The 23,861-nt window shown below is 47.4% G+C and overlaps 1 protein-coding gene across 1 annotated transcript in view; it reads left to right on the top strand.

Annotated features, from left to right (window-relative positions):
- Positions 1 to 23,861, top strand: part of GRM2 (glutamate metabotropic receptor 2) — a 64,705-nt gene that overhangs the window by 19,999 nt on the left and 20,845 nt on the right. The gene's annotated exons all lie outside the window — the stretch shown is intronic.

The raw sequence follows: 23,861 nt of genomic DNA, 5'->3' as shown, positions 1-23,861 counted from the left end.
ACTGGTCTACACATGCAGGGCAGAGGGGTCACATCATACTGTATTTTGTTAAAAGTTTGCTGCGTCTTCTGGCCAGATCTCAGGCTATGAAGATGGATGATTTTTAGCCATGACTGGGTCTGTTGGTTTGTAAGCGAACAGAGCTGCAGGCTCCATTACATACTAGAGATGTGAATCGTGTGATCGATCATCTTAACGATCGATTTCGGCTGGGAGGGGGAGGGAATCGGATCGTCGCAGTTTGGGTTTTTTAAATATCGTGTAAATCATGTAAATCGAAAACCGGCACACTAAAACATCCCTAAAACCCACCCCGACCCTTTAAAATAAATCCCCCACCCTCCCGAACCCCCCCCCAAATGCCTTAAATTACCTGGGGTCCAGTGGGGGGGAGGGGAAGGGGGAGGGCGGGAAAACCAGCAAACTAAAACAACCCTAAAACCCACCCCGACCCTTTAAAATAAATCCCCCACCCTCCCGAACCCCCCCAAAATGCCTTAAATTACCTGGGGTCCAGAGGAAGGGTCCCGGTGTGATCTTTTACTCTCGGACCTCCGTGCGTTGTAGAAATGGCGCTTGCCGTATGGCAACACGATTCGACTGCAGGAGGTCGTTCCCGGACCCCTGCTGGACTTTTGGCAAGTCTTGTGGGGGTCAGGAGGCCCCCCCAAGCTGGCCAAAAGTCCCTGGGGGTCCAGCGGGGGTCCAGGAGCGATCTCCTACGCTCCTGATGTCGAGGGACAAAAAAACAAAATGGCGCCGGCGCCGGCACCATTTCTACAACGCACGGAGGTCCGAGAGTAAAAGATCACACCGGGACCCTTCCTCTGGACCCCAGGTAATTTAAGGCATTTGGGGGGGGTTCGGGAGGGTGGGGGATTTATTTTAAAGGGTCGGGGTGGGTTTTAGGGTTGTTTTAGTGTGCTGGTTTTCCCGCCCTCCCCCTTCCCCTCCCCATTCCCCCGATTTACGATTTTTTGACGATAAATCAGGGGAATTGTTATTGTATCGCGGCTCTAACGATTTTTGACGATTTAAAATATATCGGACGATATTTTAAATCGTCAAAAAACGATTCACATCCCTATTACATACACATGAGATAAATTTGAATGCATTGAAGACTCAGCATTTGAAAATATATCTCATGCATGTTCATTGTGGATATCCTGAAAACCCAAATGGTGGTGGGGTTACCAGGATAAGGTTAAGAAGCCCTGTTCTGATATATCTAGCCCATGGAGTCCTATCTAAAGTTGAGCCTGACTGGAATGGAGTTCATTTTATTTTCCACAACAGCACCTGTTCTGTCCTCTCCTTATGTGAAAGGAAGAGAAGACTATGCGAGTTTGCTATACAGCATTGACTGTTAACACATATTTGTATAATTCTCTCTTGAGTTTGGGTTCTTGGGAAATTTAAGGAGGTAGATCTATGTTTGCCTGCCTCTCACAGCTCTTCCCAGAAATGCCAAGGATGATCCATTCCACAGAGTGAGACTGATGGCTAAAGAGTGAGATTTTTAAGGGGTATGTCCAAGGAGTTAATACACAAAAGAGTGAGTATAGCATTGCTTTAAAAATGAAAGGTGTAACACAAAATGACATTTAGTTCTACAATAAAATGAGAAGAAACAAAGAAAATAGAAAGGCCTGTGCAATGCTTTATCTAGAATCAATGATGCAAAAATTTGCAGAGTAAAGGTTATTCCAGCACTACTTCCTCTGTCTGTAATTAGGGCCTCCAGATTGCTTCTGGTCAGCAGTGACAGACTGGGCCAATCTGGTTTTGCATCTAGGGACTTGTAAACCTGGCTGTTCTAAGACAAAGTACAACTATAAGCCCATACTGTATATGCAGTGAGGCAATATCAGGCCTGGATCACTCTGTCTTTGATGACCTTCAAAAACAAGTAGGCACCATCTGCTCCCCAAATCCCTTTAAACACACAAGTTCTTCCTTTCAAGAAGCCTCTGCAGGACTCACCCCACAAGCACCTGAGTGCTCCAAAAAGGAATTCACTATTGCATAATAACAACACCCTCATACAGGAGAAGAATACTATAGCAGGAAGACAATGAGGTCCTCAGCTGTGCCACTGTTTGTTCCACCATTGTCAGCTGTAGGCTCCTTGTTAATCTTGTTGCCATCTGTAGCACTCCGACCATGCAGTGCTATGGGCATGGCTACTGAAAGAAAGGGTAAGTCTATCTTTGGCCAAGGGGTAGGAAGGAGGTGGTGGTCTGCTTCAGGACCAGGCAGCCCAAAGAAGAAGGCAACTAAACAAGTGAGAAGGTCAAAGAGGACAAGGGTCTCTCCCTTCTCCCTTTCTTGCAGAATAGATAACTTTAATACTGTCTCGATCTTTATCTTTCCTCTGTCTTTCTGCTTTCTTCTGCTCCCCTCTTCTCTTCCTCGTCTTTCTGTCTGCTCTCTTTTCCCATTGCCTCTTCCTCAACTTTATCCTGTGCTCTCCTCCACTCCTCATTTCCTTTCTCCTATATTACCTTCCTGGATTTCCTCCCCCCCCCCCCCCTCCAAAAAAAAAATAAATTCAGGATCCTCTCCTTCCCCTTCACCATGGGTCCTTTCTCCCTCTTCCACTACCCAGTAACCAGACTCCATCCTCATTCCTTTCTCTCTCACCCAACCCCCTATTCAAGATATTCTTTCCCCTTCTTTCTAGCCTCTCTCCCCTCCATTTCCAATCCTCTCTCCTTCCCTTCCTCAGTCCCTGTCCTCTCTCTCTTTCTCCCTTCATCCCTCTCACACTCTCATGTTTACTCACATACAACATTATCACACTGTCACACACACTCACACACTTGCTGATTCATATACACAAACACCCAGTCATGCACACGTGCTGACTGACACACAAAAGCTTAGTCACACATGCTTACTGACTGACACACTTTCACATGTTCACTGACACACTCATTCTCACACCCTGACACACACATATGCTGAGTTACACACTCTGTCACATATAGTCAGTGGTCACACACACACTCTCAGACTCTGGATCATTCACGCACTCCCTCTTCCTCCCACTCCCCCACCCATGCAGAAGGTGCAGCAGCTGCCTGTTAACGTAAAAAAAAAAAAAAAGTTTCTATTCACATTGGTGATTAGGAGGATGCAAAGTCCCTGGATAACAGGGTCCTGGCCTGTTGCTGAGGCAGGAGGGAAGGCTGTTTTGTTTTGGTTTTTGCTGTGGCCTGAGGAAGAGGGGGGCCCGCAGCAGAGAAACAGATGGCATGGAGCTGAAGGAGAGGCAGCAGGAGGCTGTCTGCCCACCTGCCTCTCACAGGGAAAGACAGAACATGATCCAGTGAGAGGGGAGGCAGCAGCTGAAGGTGTGGGAGAAGGTCCGAGACAGCAGCGGGAGGAGCACCGGGGAGCCGCTGCTGCCACCACCGTGGAAAAAGTCAGTGAAGGAGAGCATCGAAGAAGACTCCCGCTATGGGACAAAAGCGGCGGGGGTTCCAGGGGTCGGTCGCATGAGCCCTGCATGCATGGGGCCACTGCGACCAACACAAACCACATGCTTGGCTGGCTGGCCCGGCCCACCAGGGCATGCCCAAAGCCCCAATATGCCAATCCGCCCCTGACAACTAACTTTTCTTATAAACAGAAATTCTCAAAATATATTGCTTTATGTACCAAGTCAAAAGCTTAAACACACAAAGTAATCGGAAGCCAATGCAAGTAACTTCACATGTGGGGATATACTAGTAGCCCAATGCAAGTCAAGCACTATACGAACAGCTACATTCTGAACTAATTGCAACATGTGGAGCAAATAATTTGCCATACCCAAATATAATGACTTACTATAATCCAGATGGCATAGCACAGTTGCCTGCACTACACTTCTAAAGTCATCTGTTGGCAAAAAAGCACATAATGGTCTAAGCATACATAACTTATAAAAAGCAAGCCTTACAACTTTTGTTTTACTTGTGACTTAAGCGAGAGTTTAGCCAGAAAAGCGCACCAAGGGGGAGAGTTTAAAGGGCCAAAGGGCATGCCCCTTTGTACACCCCTTTGTATGCCCCTTTGTACTCCCCTTTGTACACCCCTTCGTACACCACTGAGAAACCACTGGACAAAAGACCAGAAATAAATGCAGACTAGACAACATGAATAGAGTCAATGACAAACAGGAACCGGGAGGACACATAATCACAACCTGCCTGAACAAAGGTAAATATGGAAAGAACTACACAAAGATTCATAGTAACAGAAACACAACAAACATAAAAAAACAGACAATACCTAGTAACCTCATACAAGTAAAAAGGAAAAACACCTCAACCAATCCCCTATCAAATAATTTACTAATGCTAACCTTCCTTTTAGTTAACGCTCAATCCATCACTAAAAAATTCCCAATTATTACAGACTTACTATATGACATAAAACCAAATTTTTTAGCAATCACCGAATCATGGTTAAAACACTCAGACATAGTCCTAAAGAATCAAATAGCACACAAGAACTATGACGTTTTCTCAATCCCCAGAATAAATAAAAGAGGGGGAGGTCTAATGCTAATAATTGAAAAAAAATTCAAATGTAAACTAATACCAACAACACCCCCAAAGAACCATGAAATCGCCCTTTTTTAAACTATAAACTTACAAATATGCTTGATATACTGCCCACCTAGCCTACTAGAATTAAATATCTCCCCACTAATTGAATTCCTAACAAAACGCTTAAACACCTCAAAACCCACCATTGTACTAGGCGATTTCAATCTTCACATGGACACAAAGCCCTTATCCAACACCTGCCAAACACTAGTGGATATTATGACGGCACTAGGATTCACTCTAACCACTGACAAGGCCACTCACAGAGCAGGACACTCTCTCGATATATCATTCATCAACCACAATCACCTGGAACACATCAAATCAGAATACACACAAATCCCTTGGTCAGATCACTTCCTCATACAATCCGCCATTAAATACATTGAACACCAATCAACAGAGGAAAAAAAAAAGAACCCATCAAATTTAAATATCGACCACCATATAACTTAGAAAACCTGAGAGACAGCTTAGAAAAAAGTCTAACTAATTTAGACTACACCGACTGCCACACTGCTACCACAGCATGGATGCAAATAACAAAAAAATATAGCTGATGAGACAAACCCAATAAAATGTATAAACATCATTGAACCCAAACAAACAAACTCCTGGCATAATGAAAAAATAAAGGAAGTCAAAAGAAATCTAAGGAAAAAAGAAAAAGAATGGAGAAAAGTGAAAACAACCGAAAACCTAACTAAATACAGAAAGCAACTAGCCTACTATAAAAAAGCAATTCTAAATACAAAGAGACGGTACTACAGCACTAAAATAGAGAAATACGCAAACAACCCTAGAACCTTATTTACCATAGTAAAAAACCTAACCACTGACAAATCCGGCTCTCCACAAAACCTACCAGCAAATAGATGTAATGAAATAGCCAAGTTTTTCAATGACAAAATCAAGAACCTAAAAACTAAAATCCCAATTACATCGAAGCAAGAAATTAAATTGAATAAAAGAGATGTTATACCATGGATGACATTCAATGAGACATCAGAACTAGAAATCAAATCAATGCTAAAAAAACTAAATCCCGCCCCACATGCAAATGACACAATACCGACCAGCGACATAAAAAAAGTTGCAAACACAGTATCCCCGACATTAGCAAAGATCGTGAATCTATCCTTAGAGGAAGGAACTATGCCAGAGACACTAAAAGGGGCAATAGTAAAACCGATTTTAAACAAAAAAAACAGTGATCCACTTAACCTAAGCAATTACAGACCAGTATCAAACCTTCCCCTAATCGCAAAATTAATTGAAAAAACCATACAAAAGCAACTTGCAGAACACTTAGATAGCAATAATATCCTGTATCCATCACAACATGGCTTTCGAAAACACTATAGCACAGAGACACTACTGCTTGCGCTAACAGATAACATCATGAGAGGTTTTGATAGTGGTAAACATTACATCCTTGTGATGCTAGACCTCTTAGCAGCCTTTGATACCGTAAATCATGACATACTTTTAAACAGAAGAGATGAAATAGGATTAAGTAACAAAACTATCAAATGGTTTAGATCATATCTAAGCAACAGATATTTCCAAGTGCAAATCAGAGACGTAATGTCAGAAAAGATAAACCTTCAAACAGGAGTACCACAGAGTTCAGCCTTATTGGCCACACTCTTCAACATATATCTCTTACCATTATGTCACCTACTGGCTGGTCTGGGCATCACACATTATATATACGCTGATGATATCCAATTAATTCTACCCATTGATGACACAATGGAAAAAATAAGGCACCAAACTGGTGAGATGCTGCTAGGAGAGCTTCTGTGTCCTATGCCTTTTACATTTTTATCTATTTTACTCCTTTTTTGATATGAGGAAGTGTTAGGGTTAAATCAAAACGTACCCTGAGGAGCCTGCAATCTCTGTTTGGGCCTGATGGACACATTAGTGATGACCTTGGTAGCTGGAGACTTTGTCAGCACAGCCGCTGGAGAGCTGGTTCTGTAGGTGTCAGCTCTGTGAGTTCAGTGGGTGCTTGAGTACCCCCAATATTAAGCAAACTCCCTCACTGTGTCTGGGGAAGAGTAGTTTGTGTTGAGATTATCACCCTCCATCATTTTGAAAAGTTGACCGCCATGGTTGGCCCTTCCTGGCCTGGAGGTTTCTTTGAGTCTCCATCTTCAGACCCCGCCACTGTCCTAGAGGAGGAATGTTCACTCCGGCACTGCCGCCGCACCTACAGAGAACCAGCGTGATCAAAAAAATCAACATAGTTGAAGGGAAGAGTTTCAAGCATTGGAGCAGAGCACGAAAAAGAGGCTAAGCTGGTGGCTCTGTCTGGTCAGTTGGAGACTGTGCAGTTGACCAATTCTGCCTTAATTAAGGATAACACTTTGCTCAACAGCACAGTCAAAGCCCTGGAAACCTTTTCCAAATATAAAAATCCGCAATTGGCCATTTTTCTTAGGTTAACCTTAACCTCTCCAAAAGACATGTTCAAGAAATAGGTTCTGGACGTTCTTAAAGAGTTTGCTGGGTCTATGCCACTTAGGTCTATGCCTGTTAGGACAGTATTTTTTATCCCTAAGGCTAAGTGTTAAGGTCAACAAGAAATTGGTTTGCTGGTAGTACAGTTCAGCAATTTTAAGCCACGTACAGGCATCCTCAAAGGCAGAGAGCACAGAGGTACAAACTAGTTTTTTTTGTTTAGCTGACAACTACATATCTAGATTTTTAAAATTGTTCCCATGCCGCTTTGACGGACATATTAATTTCACCTGCCTCATTACTATCCCTTCTATCAAAATAGGTAGGATACATCATTTTAAAATGTTGATTTTTATGTCCTGAAATTATGCCAAAATCTTCCAAAAGTTTGAAGAGAGACCGGATAGAATCTGAAAAATATAAGAAGATGCCATCTGCATTTCGTGCTAGTTTTGGCTCCAGGCCTGCCATCATTCTACCTTTCCTATACTAGCCACCAGAAATTCAACAACTAGAGCGACTAGCATGGGGGGAATGGACAACCTTGCCGAGTTCTATGTTTTAACTGAAAGTAAGAAATAACATTCAGATGAATCATTGCTCCTGGGGGCTTAGAAATTACAGAGATCCAACAACAAAAACTTAGGCTCCACTCCAAAGGGCTTTAGCACCTCATTCAGAAAGGGACACTCTACCCCAGCGGTTCTCAACCAGTGTGTTGTGACACACCAGTGTGTTGCCGAGCGTATGCAGGAGGTTGGTTGCCGCACTTCCCGGTTCCCCTCTGGCCCAGCTGCTGCCCCTGCCCCAGCGAAATAGGAACTTATCTTCCGCCCGGGCTTAAAATGATGATAGCCCAGGCGGAATGTGGCAGGAGAGTCATGGTCTGTTCTTCCTGCCCCCTGTGGCCCAGAAAAGGACGTGGAATGCAGCGGCCGCACACACGGGAATGAAGAGACCATGCTAATGCAAGCAGCATCAGCCTGAAGAAGAGAGGTGCAGCCTGAAGAATGAACAGCGCGGCGTGGAGCAAAAGAGGAGCAACATCAGCCCCCGCGGCTGATGGGACTCCTTTCTCGAGGCCACGAGGACTGTAAGTGGAGGAGACTGCGGCTGCTGCTAGTTCGGTGGAGAGTGAGTGAGCAAGCATATGTGTTTGAGATCCTGTGTGTGTGTGTGAGAGAGAGAGACAGCATGTATGTAAGTGAGTAATTGAGAGCCTGTATGTGCAAGTGTGTGACTGAAAACCTGTTTGTGTGAGAGATGTGTGTGTGATTGAGAGCCTGTGTGTGTGAGAGACATCATGTGTATGTATGATTAAGAGCTTGTGTGTATAAGTAAGAGAGAGAGAGCATGTGTCTGTGTGTGATTGAGAGCCAGCGAGGTGAGAGTGCATGTGAGTAAGTGATTGACAGCCTGTGTGTAAGTGAGAGAAAGAGACAGCATGTATGTAAGTGTGTGATTGAAAGCCTGTGTGTGTGTATGTGTGAAAAGACAGCATGTGTAAATGTGTGATTAAGAGCCTATGTAAGTGAGAGAGAGAGCATGTGTATATGTGTGTGATTGAGAGAGAGAGAGAGAGAGAGAGAGAGAGAGAGAGCTTGTGCGTGACAGAGAGAGGAGAAAACTGCTAGCAAACCATCCCTCCTCCTGCTAATTCAAAACAATCTCAGGGTACCTAGATATCAAATGTTCCCAGATATGCAGAGCAAAGCATTTTTTTATCCTTATTATTTTTCATTATTGTGTTTTTGTGTCTGCTATTTTGAAATATTTTATTGGTATCTAGAAATTTTTTTTCTGAGTTTTTAATTATTGGATATTCCGTTCATCAGCTGTTTCAAAATAATCTGTTCTTTTTATTATTAATGTTTTACTGCTATTGATTTTATATTTCTTGATTTGTTTTTGAGGACTGGTGATGTTTCTTTTTATCCTTGGTTACATACAGTCTCTCTAGCTTGTTGCGGTTTCCACTTCAGTTTTTGTCTGCATGTTTCTAGTTATGCTTTATGGTCTTTTTATTCTTTGTTAGGTGAGGGTCTGCGACTGAGGTGAGGGTCTGTGACTGAGGTGAGGTATTCTGCTGGTGTGTAGTTTCTGTCTAGGGCTATATAGCAGCCTGTCTTGGTCCATTTTCCTAATAGGAGGACTTTTGGAGTTTTAAGGCCTGGTGTAATATGTTCAGTTTGGCCTTTTCTTAGGTAAGGTGGTTACTGTTTGAGTGCTGGGAATTGGTGCTGTTTTGGTATGGAATGTTTACTATTTATGCAATTTCTGTTCAGATAGAGTACTTTTCTTTCCCTTGTGTCATTCTTAACAATAAAAGTAATACTTGGCCTTTATTTTTTCTTTCTGCCGTGAATTGTAATGAGCAGAACCAGGGGTCACGATTTGAAGCTCCAGGGAGGAAGACTCAGAACCGATGTCAGGAAGTATTTCTTCACAGAGAGGATGGTGGATGCCTGGAATGCCCTTCCGGAGGAAGTGGTGAAGACCAAAACTGTGAAGGACTTCAAAGGGGCGTGGGATAAACACTGTGGATCCATAAAGTCTAGAGGATGTGAATGAAGAGAGGGTGGCTTGTGGGAATGACGGCTACTACCTGGAGATAATACCCGTATTCAATAAACATACACACGGTAATATGACTCCAACATTGCTCTATGCTTCAACGGCAAGAGGAAATGTGGAAAAAAGGATTTGCAATCACAAAAAAGCGTAGAGTAGCTTGCTTGTTACGGTGGTTACTACCCCAAACCAAATAAGCCTGATACTTCACTTTCAATGCATATCCAGCGTAGCTCTCTGCTTCAATGGCAGGGGGAATGAAGAAAAGATGATTTATATTCAGACAACAACCAACAAGGACTGAATTACATAGTCTAGGTAAACAAATAAGCGTAGGAGTAGCTTGCTTATTCAGGCAGTTACTACCCCTAACCAATTAAGCTAGATGCTTCACTTAGATGCAGTTCCAGCACTGCTCTCCACATTAATGGCGGGGGTGGAAGGGAATTGGAACCAAAAGGTTACTAAGGGCCAAGAGTAACAGATAAGTATGAGAAAAAAAAACAAGTGTGAAAGCTTGCTGGGCAGACTGGATGGGCCCAGCAAGACGGCAGAAGAAGGATGGGCCTTCTTCTGCCGTCATTTCTATGTTTCTATGTTTCAGTGTGTCACACATGTGAGCATGGTCTGTCAGGTGTGTCACGATGGGAAAAAGGTTGAGAACCACTGCTCTACCCTATGAAAAGCTCTCTCAGTAGCTGGAGACAAGAAGACAGAAGTGGAGAAGCCCTCACTGCTGCACTGATAACCTTCAACATCCAAACTTTTTCATCATAGGAGTTTTAACCGCTAATGATACCTACCTAGTCTCTGCTGATTAAACCTGGCAGCACCCAGATTTAAATGCCTAGAAAATAAGTCATTTACATATGTAAAACCTAGTTTTGTGTGTGTAAATGGCTGCACTAAAATGGCCAGAGGTTGAGTATTTGTAAAAGTACCCATGAAATCTGGTACACATGTACCCTGCTCAATGTGCATACTTTTACATGAACTGAGCAGAGGCATTCCAGTGGGCAGAGTTAGGGTTCAGTTGGTATGTATGCACACAATTCTTGGTTTTAAAGAGTATGCAGGTAAGTTATGCCCTTTGAAGAGAAGGTGTAACCTCATGCGAGGGAATTTGTGCATGCACTCGGCCAATTACCAAGTATTTTCAGAGCAAACTTAGCCGCCTTTGTTTTGAAAATACTTGATAAAGTCTGCATGTACAATGTACATGCAGACTTTACCGCTATATGGGCTGTTTGAAAATGTACCTATCTATCAACATTCAATGATGCAATAGGTTTAAAGGACATATACCTCTCTTTGGGTTTCCCTTCTTTGGGGTGAATTTACCTGGCTCTCCCTGGCAGCAGCGGCAGGAGGTTCGGGCCTGTCCGGGCTCCGCGGGTGTTCAGCGGCGAGATGCGCAGCTTGGCAAGCCGGTTTAGGCCTTCTCGTGGCAGTGTCTCCACGAGGGAGACGCCGCAGAGCCTCTGATTCCGGCTCCTCCCCCCCCTAGGCGCGCAGGGAAGCCCAATTTAAAGGGCTTTTCCCGCCAGACCGCGGTCCGCCCACTGAAATGATGTCAGACGCCGGCTTGCAACAAGGTTCTCCTTGTGAGTGCTAGTTGCGTTTGTGATCCTGTCGCTCCTGGTCCAGTTCCTGATCTTCGGATTCCTGTTCCTGCTCCCGACGTTCCTGCTTCAGCTCCTGGTGTTCCGGTCCCGCTCCTGCTCCCGGTGATCCCACTCCAGTTCCAGCTTCTCCGACTCCGGCATCCTCCGTTCCTGATTCCTCTGGTTGGTCTTTCTGGCTTTGACTCCGGCTTGCTCCTGGTTTCCGTTCCTGCTGCCTGCCTCGACCTCGGATCCTCTCATCGTCTTCTACGCTCTTGATCTCCTAGTCCCAGCAGTCTGGGACTTCACGAGCTCCTCTCGGGGGTCCTCAGGCTTCCAGGGTGAAGTCATCATCTTGGTTCTGGTGTTCTCCTAAGTCCCAGCGGCCGGGGACCTCACGAGCTCCTATTGGGGGGTCTGCAGTCTTCCAGGGTGAAGACTCCAGGATCTACGTGTGTCCTGACTCCGCCCACCGGCCTACTTTCTCGCCGCAGAGTGCTGGCCACTCCTACCAGCTCACTCTGCCAGGCCGGCCCAACGGTCCACTGCTACACCCGCAACAGTTTATGCATTAAAAAATGTACATATATATTAGGGATGTGAATCGTTTTAGGACGATTAAAATTATCGTCCGATAATTTTAATATCGTCTTAAACCGTTATGGAACACAATACAATAGAGATTCTAACGATTTATCGTTATAAATCGTTAGAATCGTGAGCCGGCACACTAAAACCCCCTAAAACCCACCCCCGACCCTTTAAATTAAATCCCCCACCCTCCCGAACCCCCCCCAAATGACTTAAATAACCTGCGGGTCCAGCGGCAGTCCGGAACGGCAGCGGTCCGGAACGGGCTCCTGCTCCTCAATCTTGTTGTCTTCAGCCGGCGCCATTTTCCAAAATGGCGCCGAAAAATGGCGGCGGCCATAGACGAACACGATTGGACGGCAGGAGGTCCTTCCGGACCCCCGCTGGACTTTTGGCAAGTCTCGTGGGGGTCAGGAGGCCCCCCACAAGCTGGCCAAAAGTTCCTGGAGGTCCAGCGGGGGTCAGGGAGCGATTTCCCGCCGCGAATCGTTTTCGTACGGAAAATGGCGCCGGCAGGAGATCGACTGCAGGAGGTTGTTCAGCGAGGCGCCGGAACCCTCGCTGAACGACCTCCTGCAGTCGATCTCCTGCCGGCGCCATTTTCCGTACGAAAACGATTCGCGGCGGGAAATCGCTCCCTGACCCCCGCTGGACCTCCAGGAACTTTTGGCCAGCTTGTGGGGGGCCTCCTGACCCCCACGAGACTTGCCAAAAGTCCAGCGGGGGTCCGGAAGGACCTCCTGCCGTCCAATCGTGTTCGTCTATGGCCGCCGCCATTTTTCGGCGCCATTTTGGAAAATGGCGCCGGCTGAAGACAACAAGATTGAGGAGCAGGAGCCCGTTCCGGACCGCTGCCGTTCCGGACCGCCGCTGGACCCGCAGGTTATTTAAGTCATTTGGGGGGGGGTTCGGGAGGGTGGGGGATTTAATTTAAAGGGTCGGGGGTGGGTTTTAGGGGGTTTTAATGTGCCGGTTTTGCGATTTTTCGATTTTTCGATTTTTCACGATTTTTCACGATATTTTACCCCCCCAAACGGCAACAATACGATTCCCTCCCCCTCCCAGCCGAAATCGATCGTTAAGACGATCGAGGACACGATTCACATCCCTAATATATATGCATATGTGAAACATTCATGTGTAATCTATATTTTATAAACAGCTCACCAATGTGTGTATATGCACCTTTGTGTGAAAAAAGTGGGCGTTAGGGAAGTTTCAAGGTGTGGCTAAAAATTACACAAGTACGTTGCTATTTTAAAAAACACTTTCATGCACAAATTTTCCAACTTACGTATTTTTACACTTGCTAATGAGCTGGCGTAACTGGTGACATTAAATGTGTTTATTGTGTAGTATTGACTGGGTGGATTTCAGAGCGAAGAACTAGGAGGGTCATGATGACCTGGAAAAGGAGTGGTCAGACTGGTGGACTAATTGGTAAAAGTGGTAATTTCATTCATACGCATATATTGTAAAATACACCGATTTACATAAGTCCACTTTATTTTTGCATGAAAAATATTTGTGAATATATTTTTAAAATAGGTGGGTAAAGTGCGCATATTCAATCATTAATATATGTTGTTTCAATGCATTGCATGTACTTGTGTATAAGTCTACATACGCACATATGTTTCAGGTAAACATGCGCATATTTTACAGTATGTGTGTATCTAAGCACGGGTTATAAAATACGATTGTAGATCTATGTGTAGCCATATATGTGCGTATATGTTGCCACACAAAGTTGTTTGGAAGTTATCTTCTTTGTTAATATCAATAATTAGGTATCAAGGTCAGGCAGGCTGGATTCTGGTAATCTCCCAGCAGGAGCAGTACAGGCAAGGTCTTCCACCTGGCCTGGCCAGCCCCCTCCCCCTTGGGTTGAGCCTACTGGTTCTAGGGGCTGGCATGATTTTCCTGGCATGGTACATGATGGTGGTCGGGCAGGACAGGAACTGGAGACAAGACTGGAATGGAAGGCAGGGCTGGAAGACAGACAAGAGCTGAGGATCAGGGCTGGAACTGGAGGCAAGGCCTGGAACTGAGACAGGGACTGGAACTGGAGTCAGGCAGGAGTTGGAGACAAGGGATGGAACAGGTTTGGAAATGGAAACAGGGACTGGACCTGGAAGTAAGGCAGTAGTGCGAAACAAGGGCTGGAACTAAAGGCCCACAGGGAGCACTGGACAGTAAAAGACAAGGACCAGGCAAGACAAGTATTGGACAGGAACACGAGAATAGGGCAAAGAAAATACAAACACAGGAAAGCAGGAACTAATCTAAAACAAGGTTACATAGAAGACAAACAAGCAACAGACAAGGAGGCCTAAGCAGGCTGCAAGCCAGGGTAAAGGTGAGACTAGAAGGCCCAAAGGCCACAAGACCAGGCAAAAAGGCCAAAGAAGCAGCAGAACAAGGCAAGATGAAACAAGAAGGCCACAGAAGCCATGAAGAGGCAAGGCAAGGAGCCAAGAGGCACAGAGTTGGGGGACAAGCAGGGCTAAATAGGACTGACCTTGCTGCATCATAAAGCCATCAAGTAAGAGGCTAGAGTGGGAGAGAGCATGGCTCAATGAGAGCCTCTGCTGGTGAGGGGAATGTCTAGCAGCCCAGATCGTGACATTAGGGCTTCATACATTGTTCCGGGTAAAGAACTAAAATGCAAAAAATCTTGGTAGAAACTAGATAAGGAAAAAAAAAAAAGAGGGAATATATGGTTTATTGTCAAAAACCATTAACACTGTGAAGTATATAGGGAGTTGTAAATATTTCTAAAGGCCTACACTTTCTCATGGGGGGAAGAGACTAGCTTTTTTTCTGCCTTTATCTTTTTAACATTCCTAACAATCCTACAACTTTGTAGTTGTCTCACCAAGAGTCTTTCAGCCCTGACCCCTTTCTCGAAAATATTCTTTTAGCCCGTTTCATCATGCATTCAATCCTTTCATTAGTTAACTCCTTTAGCTGACTATGGAATTTATTTAGGTAAAGTCACATCAAGCCTTCTTACATCTCCTTTTCTTATGCCGGCTTTCCACTCTACTACTCTTCTTATTTCTAGCTGCTAGAGAAATTAAAAGGCCAAGCAGAACTGCTTTCCCTGACTTCCATACACTATTTAATACCATGCCTCCTTATTATTAAATCAGACTGACCACATTTCAGCCAAATATTGTAGCAATGAGGGGTTTAGTCGCTATTACTACTGTAGCTGAAGCCAGGGCCTCGCCTGAGTCGGCCGATGCCAGGTGCTCCTGCGGCCTGGCCGCCATCTTGCTGGCATGGCAGGAGCCGTGCCGGGTCTTCGCTTCACTTGGAAGCCGCCTCCCTCGTCGGGGCCTGCATACAGCCCAGCCTTCTCCTCCCCGATGCAGTAGAACGCCATCAACGTCATCGGGGCCTGCCCGGAGGCCCAGCTTCCTCCGCTCCGTCTCCTCCCTGCACAGTGGCAGGGACGCCGCTGTCCAGGGTTCTGGACTTCCTGTTTCCTGCTCCTACTAGGGGGCAGGCACGCAGCTCTCTTCCCTTCTTAAAGGGACAGAGAGGTGTGGTCCTCTAGGCAGCTCCTCCCAGGGAGTTGCCCTCTCAGCCCTACAAGAGGGCCTTGCTTCATTCCATCTTTGTCTTTGGATCTATCCAGATGCTCCTGAAGACGTCTCTTCATCCTGATGTCTGTTCCTGAGTCCGAATCCTGATGTCTGTTCCTGAGTCTGGATCCTGAGGCCTGTTCCAAATCCGGATGTCCGTGAGTCTAGATCCTGATGCTGTTCCAAGTCCGGATGTCCGAGAGTCCAGATTCCGATGTCCGTCCCAAGTCCGGGTGTCTGTGAGTCCAGATCCCGATGTTCATTCCAAGTCCGGATGTCCGTGAGTCCAGATTCCGAAGTCCGTCCCAAGTCCGGATGTCCGTGAGTCCAGATCCTGATGCTGTTCCAAATCCAGATGTCCTTGAGTCCAGATCCGGATGTTTGTTCCAAGATGTTCCATGTTCCAAGATTCCGTTCTAAGTCCTGCAATCCGTTCCAAGTCCTGCAATCAGTTTCAGGATGTCCCATGTTCCAAGATGTCCCAAGATGTTCCTAGTTCCAAGATGCTCCTAGTTCCAAGATGTCTGTGAGTCCTCGTCCTGTGATGTTCCTTGCCCCTTCTTGATGTTGTCCCAGTCCTAATGCTCCAGGTCCGGTGGGACCCGTGCCTCTGGAGATTCCCTGCTTTTACTCCAAGTTTCCTAGCTCCAAGGTTTTATCTGTTCCCTAGTTCTGACTCCGGAGTATCCGAGGGGTTTCCACTAACCTGTGCTATGAGACTTCCTGAGCCTGTCCCGATCTCCTCGTGGTCCACGACCAGCCATCCGGCTGTGTAGGGTGCGAAGGAGACAGTGTGGTCTGCGACCAGCCCCACGTGCTGTGTAGGGTGCCTGAGGGACTCACCTTCCTCGTCTTAGTCCAAGTCTTCCAAATCTACGTCCCCCAAGTCTTCATCCTAGTCCTTTTGTCTCCATGATCTTTGCCTGCGTCTTCAGTGTGGTCCGCGACCAGCCCCATGTGCTGTGTATGGCACCTGAGGGACTCGCCTTCCTTGTACAAGTCTATGTCCCATGTCTTCATATCCAAGTCCATGTCTAAGTCTCCATGTCTTCCAGTCTTCATTCCAAGTCTATGTTCCAAGTCTACATTCCAAGTCTTCATCTCCTCGTCTCCACGTTCCAATTCTCCAGACTCCTCAAGAGTCCCAAGCTCCACAATGTACTCCTCGAGAGTCCCAAGCTCCATGTCGTACTCCTCGAGAGTCCCAAGTTCCAAGCTCCTCTCTGACTCTTTCTGCTCTAAGCTTTCCTTAAACTTTCCAATGTTCCAAGTTCCTAGTCCTAGCCAGAGACCTACGTTGTAGCCCTGTGTTCCAAGCTCCGTCCAGTTCTGCTCCTGTGCTGCCCACCCTGCACACACACCTCACCATGGGAGCGACTCTGTTGCGACCGTCGCTGCCCGACGGCTTCACTCCACCTACCTTTCCTTATCTGCGACTCCTCCTGCTCTTGATGGATGCCTAGCTGCCACGACGTCTGTCTGCCATCCTCTCTGGCGTCCCCGGACCAGCTTGGGCGCTGCCTCCCGCCATGCTCTCCAGGTACCTTAGGGCGCGTGCGCCGCGCAGCCCTCATTCTTATTTATTCATTGATGCGTTCCTCAGGGGCGTCCCCCTGTGATGACGTCACGCTGCCCGGATATTTAAGCCTACTGTTTATTGCTAGCCATTGGGTTAGCAAGGGGAATCTTACGGATGGGATTCGCTCTCCGTACCCAGCTACTCTGCCTTCCAACTTCTATTGGAATCTTTCTGCTAACGGGGTATCCGCTCCTTGGGGGCCTCTTTGCTTCTTTCAGGTTGCTGTCAGGTAACTGGTACTCGCTCCTCAAGGGCCCATGTTCCCTGACCCGCTGCCTGCATCTATCTCCTTTTCTACTTGGAGGAATTCGCTACAGACACCATCAGTGAGTACTACTATCATCTACTCCTCAGAGTAGAAAAGATATAGTTGCAATGGAGAAGGTACAGAGAAGGGCAACTAAAATCATAAAGGGGATGGAACAGCTCCCCTTTGAGGAAAGGCTGAAGAGGTTACTCGCTCCTCAAGGGCCTGCCCCCGTTCCAGTGCCAGTGCCATCTCTTACGTGGAACCGCTGTGTGAGTACTTTGCCAGCAAGTCTCTCTACCTCCAGGGATCTGGTACTCGCCCCTCGAGGGCCAGCTCTCCCTATCTCGGGGCTTCTCCATACTTGGGACTCTGTAAATGTTCTATTGTATTCACTTTCTCAGTTCTCTCCACTACAGCACTGCTGCTGGAGAAACCGCTGTTCCAGCGCCCTGGGGAATACTAGCCCAGCCGGGCTACATGTTCTACTCACTACTGCCACCTCTGGTGGCTTCTCAAATTGTCTAAATAAAGAACTATCTGTGTTTGTGTGTCCAGAGCTGAGCCTGACCTGTGGCCCCTCACGGGACTTCCCCCCGTGGGTGTGGTCAGCTAACACAGTGTCCAAGGGTCCACCCAAAACCTCACTAACTATAACAGACTCATGTCTCTACCTGAGCCGTTCTATGGCCCAAGGGCTCCGCTCTCGTATAAGCTAAGTGACGCATGCTGAGCCCACTCCATCGGTCCCTGAAGGCTGTGCTCGCAATAGGATGCAAAGACCAGAGCTCGGTGTGGTGTGCTGGGCTCAGTGTTGGACATTGTCATGATATCTGAAGTCTGGCCTAAAAATGTTTTCAAATTCCCTGGATGTTTCCAAGTTCCTGTTTTTTTGTCCCTAGTTCCTGGATTTTCTATGAACTGGCTTGCTATCAATAGTCCATTTTCCACAAAACATTTTTTGCTCGCTTGCCTTCTTCCACGTATCTGATTCCAACCTGCAAGAGTCTGATATCCATGTCTTCGAGTTACTCCAGTTCCTGTGTTCTTCTGGATCGGCAGTAGAGGTTCAAATGTCCCAACGACCTGCAGGAGGCACCTGCAATCTGATCGTCTACCAGCCGGCTCATGCTTCAGAGCCTCCTACAACCTGCAGGAGGCGCCTTCAATCTGATTCTTCCCTTAGTCAGTTCCACAGTTTCTTTTGATCAACAGGAAGTACCTGCAAGCTGTTCCTATCAGCCAGTGCAAGTCCTGGAGTTCGCCCAGCCAACGGAAGGTGTCTACATGAATCCAAGACCTTCCCTACTCTTCCGTAGATAAGTGATATTACCCTTGGGTTCCAACGACCCTCAGGAGGCGTCTGCGCCCAGGTTCTTCTCTCATCACTATTTGATCCAGTGTCCCTCAGTTTCCAGAACTGAACTTTGAATATCTTCCAGCATCCAAGATCGGGGTTTAACAACCAGCAGAAGGCACCTGCACCCCAGACCTGGTTCCGTCTTCTAGCATCATTCCTGAGGATCTTCAAGTACAGAAATCATCGGATCCAACTGAGGGTTGCGACCTTGACCTATTCTATCTTTGACTTCACTTCCTAAGGACTTCCACTGATACCTTGACGCCCCCTATTCCTGCAGGGTCCTGTCTCCTCTTTAAATGTACCTATGATATGTCAATGACAAGCTATTTTTCTCATTTCAGCTCTCCAGCCTGGAAAGTGTGTTGAACCCTCGAGTTTCCCAACACACTACTTGCCTTCCTCCCTGAGTCAGCAAGAAGAAGCTGGGAGGGGGTCATTGAGGGGGGTGGGTACTGTTGTGCCCCTACCTGCACTTCACACAGACAGGGCCTTACCTCCGCGGCCTGTGTTGCCGTAGATGCTGCTCTTCGCGGCCCGGAGGCCGTAGCTGAAGCCGGGACCTCGCCTGAGACGGCCGACGCCAGGTGCTCCTGCAGCCCAGATGCCATTTTGCCGGTATGTCAGGAGCCGTGCTGGGTCTTCACTTCACTTAGAAGCCTCCTCCCTTGTCAAGGCCTGCCTGCAGCCCAGCCTTCTCCTCCCTGATGCGGCAGACGCTGATGTCATCGGGGCCTGTCCAGCTTCCTCCACTCTGTCTCCTCCCTGCACAGCGGCAGGGATGCCACTGTCCAGGATTCTGGACTTCCTGTTTCCTGCTCCTCCTAGGGGGCAGGCCCGCAGCTCTCTTCCCTTCTTAAAGGAACAGAGAGGTGTGGTCCTCCAGGCAGCTCCTCCCAGGGAGTTGCCCTCTCAGCCCTATAAGAGGGCCTTGCTTCATTCCATCTTTGTCTTCGCATCTATCCGGATGCTCCTGAAGACTTCTCTTCATCCTGATGTCTGTTCCTGAGTCCGGATCCTGAGGCCTGTTCCAAATCCAGATGTCCGTGAGTCTAGATCCTGAATCTGTTCCAAGTCCAGATATCCGTAAGTCCAGATTCCGATGTCCATCCCAAGTGCGGGTGTCTGTGAGTCCAGATTCCGATGTCCGTTCCTAGTCCAGATGTCCGTGAGTCCAAATCCTGATGCTGTTCCAAGTCCGGATGTCATTGAGTCCAGATCCAGATGTTTGTTCCAAGATGTTCCATGTTCCAAGATTCCATTCCAAGTCCTGCAGTCAGCTTCAAGATGTTCCTAGTTCCAAGATGTTCCTAGTTCCAAGATGTCTGTGAGTCCTCGTCCTGTGATGTTCCTTGTCTCCTTCTTGATGTTGTCCCGGTCCTAATGCTCCAGGTCCAGTGGGACCCGTGCCTCCGGAGAATCCCTGCTTTTACTCCGAGTTTCCTAGCTCCAAGGTTTTATCTGTTCCCTAGTTCTGACTCCGGAGGATCCGAGGGGTTTCCACTAACCTGCGCTATGAGACTTCCTGAGCCTGTCCCGATCTCTTCGTGGTCCGCGACCAGCCATCCGGCTGTGCAGGGCGCAAAGGGGACAGTGTGGTTCGCAACCAGCCCCATGTGCTGTGTAGGGCATCTGAGGGTCTTGTTCATCCCCGCCTGTGTCTTTGTTCTTCGTCTGAGTCTTCAGTGTGGTCCGTGACCAGCTCCACGTGCTGGGTAGGGCGCCTGAGGGACTCACCTTCCTCGTCCTAGCCCACGTCTTCCAAGTCTACGTCCCCCAAGTCTACATCCTATTCTTCTTGTCTCCATGATCTTCGCCTGAGTCTTCAGTGTGGTCCGTGACCAGCCCCATGTGCTGTGTAGGTCGCCTGAGGGACTCGCCTTCCTTGCCCAAGTCTACGTCCCAAGTCTTCGTCTCCAAGTCCACGTCTAAGTCTCCATGTCTTCCAGTCTTCGTTCCAAGTCTATATTCCAAGTCTTCATCTCCTCGTCTCCACGTTCCAAGTCTCCAGACTCCTCAAGAGTCCCAAGCTCCAAGACATACACCTCGAGAGCCCCATGCTCCACTTCATACTCCTCGAGAGCCCCAAGTTCCAAGCTCCTCTCTGACTCTTTGTGCTTTAAGCTTTCCTATGTTCCAAGTTCCTAGTCCTAGCCAGAGACCTACGTTGTAGCCCTGTGTTCCAAGCTCCGTCCAGCTCTGCTTCTGTGCTGCCCACCCTGCACACACACCTCACCATGGGAGCTACTCATGTCTCTACCTGAGCCGTCCTATGGCCCAAGGGCTCCGCTCTCCTACGAGCTAACTGACGCGCACCGAGCCCACTCCATCGGCCCCTGAAGGCTGCGCTTGCAACACTAATCTGGCTATCTCTTAGCCAGAGAATTTGTGGGCGGGCAGTGGGCGGATCAGGATGGTGCTACTTAGCTGGATAAGTTATCTGGTTAAGTTATACCTGCCAATGAGCAGGTTTAACTTAGCTGGATATAAGGATATAAGTAGCGGCTTGTACGCAGATATTCAGCATCATAACTATCCCTTGTAACTTAGCCGGATAAATCATATCTGACTAAGTAACACACCCAGATATATGTGTTCGAGCTTCTGAGCATCAGCCTCCCTTGCCATGTGGTAGTAGACAGTTGTGGTCTGACTTTTCTAGACCACAATGGGTCTGCCTCCCACTGGCACTTTTAATAAACATGTTTAAAAGATTAAATTAACAACAAAAAAAAGTTGCATTTAATAAAAAAAAAAAAAAAAGATATGTAGCATGAAGAAGAGTATTGGATCATTCAAGCAACAAAAAGCAAACTGCATCCAAACTCCATCAGCACTCAGCAGTACCTCCCTTCATTCTCCAATTGCTTTGCTTTGCTCTTTTTCTCACGACTCCTTTCACTGTATCATTCATTCTTCTATTCTCTCTATAAGTTTTTAACTTCCTAGCTCCACTGTCCATTGCTCTCTCTCCAATTCTCTTTTTATTTCATCTCAGTATCTTCCTCTTTTTCTCAATTTCTCCATGAAAAGGAATTTTTTTTTTTACCAAGTATCTATTTCCCATTTAGAGAAGATGTTGTACCTTCAACATGAAAACATCGTACATGATGGCAGATACAGACCCACATGACTCATCCTGTCTGCCCAGCCACACCTCCAGCTTGGCTCCACAGTCCAGTCCTCTCTCGTAGAGATCCCTCCATGCTCATCCATAGAAACAGAGAAGAGATGAGAGGGTGGCAGTCTGGCCTGTCCGCACGACACTCTCCTCCCCCCCCCCCACAAACATGTAGCCTGGCCTCACCACCCTCTCTTGCCCCCTCCCCACAGCCTGCCTCTTCACATCTTCCTCTTTCTCTAATTTCCCTCCCTTTCGTCCTCTTCCATTTTCCTCTCTGCTCCTTTCCTCTCTCTAAACTTCCTCTACTATTTTTTTTTTCTATTCTCCTCTTCCCCACCTATTACTGCAGTTCCTGCATCCTACAGGCTAAAGCTTCTGCAGCTGCTACTCTCTGATCCCAGCACCTGCTGCTGCTGCCACCACTGTTGCCATCCTCACTGTCTTCCTGGCCCACACAGGTTGAAGCTGTTGCTGCTGCTCTCCCTTTCTGAAGCCCACATGGGCTGAAGCCGCCACCACTCCCATCATTGCTATATCTGTGCTCCCCCAGCCCCCCTCAGGCCAAAGCGGACATTGTTTTCTGTCATTTCAGCCTCTGAAAGAAGTATGGGAGATGATGGGACAGCACTGGATCCAGGGATTTGCACATCTCTTCCTGTTCGCGCGCTGTCAATGCGGCACAGAGGGAAGATGAGGTCAGGGCTCTGCCACCTGCAGCCCTAGTAGGTGGGTCCCCGCTGATATGAAGGACCTGGGGCTGTAGGTGGGAGGAGATGCAGGCAACCCCCAAGAGACTCCCTGAAGAACTGGAAAACGTGGGCTGTTCACATACGGGTCAGTGCCTCCGCCAGCCCCACCCCTGCTATGTCAAGTTCAAGAAGAGATATAACAAGAGAAAAAAAAGTTTTTTAATGTTTGTTTACAAATGGAACAGCTTTTCCTCTGTTTCCTCACTTTGAGTCTTGCCCTGTTTTATTAAGAATGTACAAGTACCAAATTCAGGTGATCCCTAAATCAATTTGATACGTGCTTTGTATGCAGTACCCTAATTATATCAACTAGGGGGTGGGGGGTGGGGATGCCTGGCCACTGCTCTAGGAGCTTCAGGGAGGAAGGTCTACCCTTAGCTAAAGCATTTGCAGGCTGGCACCTACAGTTGCCTCCAATGAGGCAAATCAGGGACTGAATGATCCCTTTACCAGTTCGTAAAGAGTACTTAGAAACCTGGAACCTCATTCAAAAAAAGTAGGGGGAATCTCAAAAGAAGATCCCAATCCGCATGCATACTGTTGGAGGGGGGTGATGAATATCACTCTGGCTGCCGTTGCTCCACTGCTGTCTCGTTCTCAGAGAGCCATTTTCACGTGTTCATGGAAGGAAGACTGGAGAAGACTCAAGGGGGATGAGGAGGGGAGCGGGGGGGGAAAATGGTCTGTGTGTGCCACCTGGCCTGCTTGATACCTGCCAATTTCCATGCTCTGAGGCTCTTGCTGGCAGGTGGGGAGAAAATGTGATTGCACTATCCCAACGCCAAGCTCTGCTTTGTGGTACATGCCTGCAACCACTTCACCACATCACCAGGCCGGGATTTCTAATTAGGCAGAGCGGGCACATGCCTAAGGGTGCCACCACGAAAGAGGTGCTTCTTCCTCCATCGCAGAGGCTTCTCCCTCACAAGTGCAGCAGCATCCCATCAGAACTGCCCCCTCTCCCCCCCAAAAGCACAGGGGCTCATGGGCCAGCAGCATTAAGGGGGCAGGTCGGATGGGGTGCCGCCAGAGCAGATCTCCCTTTCACCATGGATCCCCAACTTCTATGCCTAGAAGCCCCAGTAAGGTAAATCTGATCCTGCACGCTATGACTGGCCACTTATTTTGGCTGATTAAGGTGGGCTGGATAGGATCAAGGCTCTCAGTTTGCCCCATGTACAATCCTCTTTAACAATATAGAAACAAAGAAATATGATGGCGGGAAAAAATCCCATTACATTCTATCTAGTCTGTCCATCCACACCAACTACTCAGCTATACAATCCCTACCATTCCCTCAGAGATCCTCTGAGTTTATCCCAAGCCTTTTTTTTTTTTAATTCATATATGGTCCTGGTCTCCACCACCTCTAT

The sequence above is a fragment of the Rhinatrema bivittatum genome, chromosome 4 (assembly GCF_901001135.1).
Source record: "Rhinatrema bivittatum chromosome 4, aRhiBiv1.1, whole genome shotgun sequence".
NCBI lineage: Eukaryota > Metazoa > Chordata > Amphibia > Gymnophiona > Rhinatrematidae > Rhinatrema > Rhinatrema bivittatum.
Note: the sequence above shows the minus strand (reverse complement) of the source record. Positions and strands in the feature narration are given on the sequence as shown.